The 6,158-nt window shown below is 41.2% G+C and overlaps 1 pseudogene; it reads left to right on the forward strand.

Moving 5' to 3' along the window:
• Nucleotides 1–3,904: 3,904 nt before the first annotated feature.
• On the forward strand, nucleotides 3,905–4,813 carry LOC102277406 (14-3-3 protein gamma-like; annotated as a pseudogene).
• Nucleotides 4,814–6,158: the final 1,345 nt, after the last annotated feature.

A 6,158-nucleotide genomic window follows, 5' to 3' on the forward strand; every position in this document is an offset into this window, starting at 1 on the left:
TACCAAAATATTGACCTGAAATTAATGGTCGGACGTTTCCCTAGTGGAGATGTGTTTATAACTGGGATCAGCAGAAAATTGTAAATCAGCATAGAACTGCAACCATGGTAAATCATGTGCAAGGCACCATGCACTGCACGGGAAGGAGAACATACTTACAGAAAGGAAAACAAGCTATGAGGGCAGTGTAAACAAATGCCCACAGCTTTTCACTAGGTAAGTCCTTACCAGGAGCGAGAGGTAAGTTAGGTAAGTCCTTACCAGGAGCGAGAGGTAAGTTAGGTAAGTCCTTACCAGGAGCGAGAGGTAAGTTAGGTAAGTCCTTACCAGGAGCGAGAGGTAAGTTAGGTAAGTCCTTACCAGGAGCGAGAGGTAAGTTAGGTAAGTCCTTACCAGGAGTGAGAGGTAAGTTCTTCTTCTTGTTGGTCTCTTACATCATAACAGAGCGTGAGAGCTCCCTATCTGGTCTCCAACATTTACTTAATTAAGGTTTTGGTTTTTATAATTAGCATATAATATTGTTTAAGTTTAAAGTGTGCAATGTGATGATGTGATATATATTGCAAAGTGATCACCACAGTAAGGTTAGTTAACATCTCCATCACCTTAGGTAATTAATTCTGTGTATGTGTGTGTGTGTGCACATGTGGTGAGGATATCTACAATCTATCAGTAATTTTCAAGTACATGACAGAGCAGTTTTAATTGCAGACATTATGCTATTCAACAGATTCCAAAAACTTTTATAAATGAAAGTTTCTACCCTTTGACCAACATCCTTCTACTTTGTGTAAATGTGGTTTAATATTAATTTTGAGCATTTGCTGAAAGGTTAAGAAATAATACCTTGTTGTTTAGAGGAATCGCTCTCAATCTATCATAACAAGGTAAAATAGAACTTCAATAGACAAATTAAAAAAAATGCTATGAGGCCTCCATCAGCCTAATATCAAAACCAGACAAAGACTTCAAAAGGAGAAAACTGTATGCCAATATCTCTGATGAGTATACATGCAAAGATCCTCAACAAAATATTAGCAAACAGAATTCAAGAACGTGTCAAAAGGATTGTATACCATGATTAACTGAAAATTTTTTCAAGAATGCAAGGGTGTTTCAATATTTGCAAATCAAACAATATGATACACCATATTAACAAAAGGAAAGATAAAAATCATATCCTCACAATAGATGCAGAAAAAGTATGTGACAAAACTTAACATCCATTCATGATAAAAACTCATCAAAGCTTGTATAAATGGAAAATATATCAACATAATAAAGACTATTTATCGCAAACCCACAACTAATACATACTTTGCAGTGGAAAGTTGGAACTTGGTCTCTAAAGTTAGGAAAAAGAGAAAAATACTCACTCTCACAACTTCTACTTAGCACAGTATTAAAAGTCCTAGGTACAGTAATCAGAAAAGAAAAACAAGAATCATTCAAATTGGAAGGAAAGAAAAAAAGATGTCACTATTTGCAGATGACATAGTATTACATATAAAAAGTCCCAATTCAGTTCAGTTCAGTCACTCAGTCGTGTCCGACTCTTTGCGACCCCATGAATCACAGCACGCCAGTCCTCCCTGTCCATCACCAACTCCCGGAGCTTACTCAAACTCATGCCCATTGAGTCGGTGATGCCATCCAGCCATCTCATCCTCTGTCGTCCCTTTCTCCTCCTGCCCCCAATCCCTCCCAGCATCAGAGTCTTTTCCAATAAGTCAACTCTTCGCATGAGACGGCCAAAGTATTGGAGTTTCAGCTTTAGCATCAGTCCCTCCAGTGAACACCTGGTACTGATCTCCTTTAGAATGGACTGGTTGAATCTCCTTGCAGTCCAAGGGACTCTCAAGAGTCTACTCCAACACCACAGTTCAAAAGCATCAATTCTTCAAATGCTCAGCTTTCTTCACAGTCCAACTCTCACATCCATACATGACCACAGGAATAACCATAGCCTTGACTAGACGGACCTTTGTTGGCAAAGTAATGTCTCTGCTTTTTAATATGCTATCTAGGTTGGTCATAACTTTCCTTCCAAGGAGTAAGCGTCTTTTAATTTCATGGCTGTAATCACCATAAGGTGATTAGTTCCTCTTCACTTTCTGCCATAAGGGTGGTGTCAGCTGCATATCTGAGTTATTGATATTTCTCCCGGCAGTCTTGATTCCAGCTTGTGCTTCTTCCAGCCCAGCATTTCTCATGATGTACTCTGCATATAAGTCAAATAAGCAGGGTGAAAATATACAGCCTTCACATACTCCTTTTCCTATTTGGAACCAGTCTGTTGTTCCATGTCCAGTTCTAAGTGTTGCTTCAAGTCTCCACAAAAATAACTAATACATGAACTCAGTAAAAATACAGAATACAAGGCCAATATACAGAAATCTATTCTTTTCTATACATTGGTAATGAACTGGATTCTCAGGTGACATTAGTGGTAAAGAATCTATCCACAAATACAGGAGATGTAAGAGGCAAGGATTTGATCCCTGAATTGGAAAGATCCCCTGGAGAAGGAATGCTAATGCACTCCAATATTTTTGCCTGTAAAATCCAAAGGACAGAGGAGCTTGGGAGTCAGTGGGGTCACAAAGAATCAGACAAAACTGAGCAACAGAGCACATGAAGAAAGAAAACAGGAAAACCACATCATTTTAAATGTCATCGAAAATAATAAAATGCATGTTAATGCACTTAACAAAGGAGGATAAAATATCTATACTCTGAAGTCTATAAGGAAACAACATAATACAAATAAATAGAAACATATCTCAAGTTCTTGAATTGGAAGTATTAATAATATTGTTGAAATATCCATACCAGCCAAATCAATCTACAGATTTAATGAAATCTCTATCAAAATACCAACCATATTTTTCACAGACCTCAAATAAATAATTCTAAAATTTATTTGAAACCATGAAAGATTCCAAATTAGCAAAGCGATCTTCAGAAAAAATAACAAAGCTGGAGGTATTGTGCTCCCTGATTTTAGACGATACTACAAACCCAGGGTAGTCACAACAGCACGGCACGGGCACAAAAACAGACACATCAATCAACAGGACAGAACAGAAAGCCCAGAAATGAATCCACATATGCATACAATGGGGGAGAGAAAATCTCTTCTGAGTGGTAAACTGAACAGCTACGTTTTAAAGAATGAAATTAGGACATCTTCTCCCAACATATAAAACCATGGAAATGGATTAAACACCTAAATGTAAAATCGAAACCATAAATCTCTTAGAAGAAGACATAGGCAGAACACTCTGACATAAATCACAGTAAATATTTTTCTTGAATTTGTCTCCTAAGGGAAAAGAAATAAAAGCAAAGAATGGTACCTAATTAAACTTCAATGCTTTTGGTCAACAAAGAAAACCGAAAAAATGCAAACAACTTACTGAATGGGGGAAAACATTTACAAATGCTATAACTGATAATGAGTTATTTTATAAAATATATAAGTAGCTCGTACAACTCAATATCACGTAACCAACCCAATTACAACTGGACAGAAAACCTGGATAGACATTTTTCAGAAGATATGGCGAACATATGTAAAGATGTTCAACATTGCTCATCATCAGAGAAATGCAAATCAAAATCACAATGATATATCTGCACACACCGGACAGAAAGGAGCCACTGTGGTCTGGGGCCTGAGGTCACACTCAAGCTGCAGCTCCGTGCCATGGCTTCAGCCAGTCCATTTGCAAACTGGTCTCTCAGGCACATGGGCTGCTGCCCCGCTGCAGTCACACTCTGAGGTCTTCAGGTTGACCTGGTCTCCCTGCCTGGGTGACCCAAGCCCCTAAAGATGGTGCAAGGAGCCGCCAGTACAGACAGCCCCTTGGCAGAACAGGTGGAACACTAAGACCTCAGGGCCATGGCTATAAAGAGTGCATTAGAGTGGAATGGGCCACAGTCCAGTGAGTGAGCAAACCTCTCTGTGGCCTACAAGAACGTGACCAGGGCACACCATTCTTCCTGGAGGATCATTAGTAGCATTGAGCAGAAGACATCTGCAGATAGTAATACAATAAGATGACAAAGAGGGTCTGTGCTTACGGTGGAAAGGACAGAGGAGTTGGAGCCACTGTGTCAGGATGTGCCGAGCCTGCTGGATACCTAGCAATATCTGATCAAAAATGACAGTGAGACTCAGTATGAGAGCAAAGTGTTTTTTCCTGCAGATGACAGGGGACGACTACCGCTACCTGGCCAAAGTTGCCCACTGGCTAGAAGAAGGTGACCCTCATGGAGTCACCTGAGAAGGCCCACAGCAAAGCCCATGAGGTCAGCGAGGAGCACACACAGTCCAGTCACTCCAGTGAGCTAGGACAGGCCCCCAGCTACTCTGTCCTCTACTCCACGGTCCACAAGGCCTTGTAGCAAGCCTGCCATTTGACCATGATCGCTTTCAATCATCACCAAGCTCGCGACATTCTCAACAAGACTCCTACAAGGACTCCAGGCTCATGAGGACTCGAGGATCATGCAGTTCCTAGGTGACAACCTCCTGCTCTGGACAAATGATCAGCAAGATGACCAGGGAGAAGGGAACCATTTAGGACCCCGGGTGGACTGGCAGCACAAGCTGATGCTATTAGAACAGTACTTTTTTCCCCCCAGGAGTTGGGGGTCAGGCAAGATAGGGAAAAGGAGGGGTGACCTTCCTAGGGAGAAACCCATCACTTCTCCTGTCTTTGATCATCTCTTTGGCATTTTTGCCAAAATACCGCAAGTGGAAAGTCAGACTAACTATGCTGGTACTGGAATAGCATCCTCACCCTAGAAGATAGACTGTTTTGCAGATTAATGCAAGGGGAGCTACTTCAATTTAATTTATTGCTAGAAAATAGGGTTTTAAGATGCAAAGAGAACTTAAGACAGCTCTCATTCAATAAGTTCTGTGGTTCTATTAAGAATGTTTATTCACATATGCTCTTGCCTTTTAAGTTTTGGGTACTTTCTAGCTCATCTGCTCTAGCTGAGTATTCCTCCCCACCCCTTGGTGTACTCTACCAGACATGGGATAGTTAAAATCCCAAGCTGATAGACTTAGCACATAGAGCATATTTATCCTTGTGGTTTAGGCCTTGATAGTTTTTAAAAGTTTCCAATTAGTTGACAGCATTAATACTCAATTGCAGTTCACAGTATTTCTACATTACAACCATGCATAACATCAAGCCATTGACTGTGTGTTTTCCTTTATTTTGACTTTTACATGCTTATTTAGCCTTATCCAGGTTGATTTTGCTATTATTTATCTCCTAGGCCCAAAGGTTTTCCTGAAGAGTATCAAAGCTACTTTAGGTTTTGGCTAATAGGTTCTTGGCAGGGGGCTGTGGGATTTTTGTTCTTTCTTCTTAACTTAAATCGACCACACACACACACACACACAAAGATTAATCACTTTAATAGCAAAGTTAAACACCACAGAGAAAATTCAAGTCTGTATGTCATTTATTGCGCTGATGTTTTCAGACAAATCCAGATTTTTCAGCTGCCAAGCTCTCTCCTCAGGAATCACACCGCCACTTCCCTGCTTGCTTGGGTCTTCCCCTCTGTACCTGTGCTCACAGCATGCAATCAGGGGGGCTGAAAAGCCATCGGGTTGTAGAAGTTGGCAGTCATTTTGAGAAAGTTCATGGTGTGGTGTGTGAACATTCAGGAGCTGGGAGCCAGGAGCTTACTGGTAGAAAAATTTTAAGAAACCTGTTCATAAACATTCTCTCCAATTTCAGGAGCCTTGTAAGTGTTTGGCCATGAGCGCTCAGTTCTGTTCAGTTAAGTTCAGTCGCTCAGTCATGTCCGACTCTTTGCAACCCCATGACTTGCAGCACACCAGGCCTCCCTGTCCATCACCACCTCCCGGAGTTCACTCAGACTCACGTCCATAGAGTCAGTGATGCCATCCAGCCATCTCATCCTCTGTCGTCCCCTTCTCCTCCTGCCCCCAATCCCTCCCAGCATCAGAGTCTTTTCCAATGAGTCAACTCTTCAGAGGAGGTGGCCAAAGTACTGGAGTTTGAGCTTTAGCATCATTCCTTCCAAAGAAATCCCAGGGCTGATCTCCTTCAGAATGGACTGGTTGGATCTCCTTGCAGTCCAAGGGACTCTCAAGAGTCTTCTCC

This window comes from Bos mutus, chromosome 14 (genome assembly GCF_027580195.1).
Source record: "Bos mutus isolate GX-2022 chromosome 14, NWIPB_WYAK_1.1, whole genome shotgun sequence".
NCBI lineage: Eukaryota > Metazoa > Chordata > Mammalia > Artiodactyla > Bovidae > Bos > Bos mutus.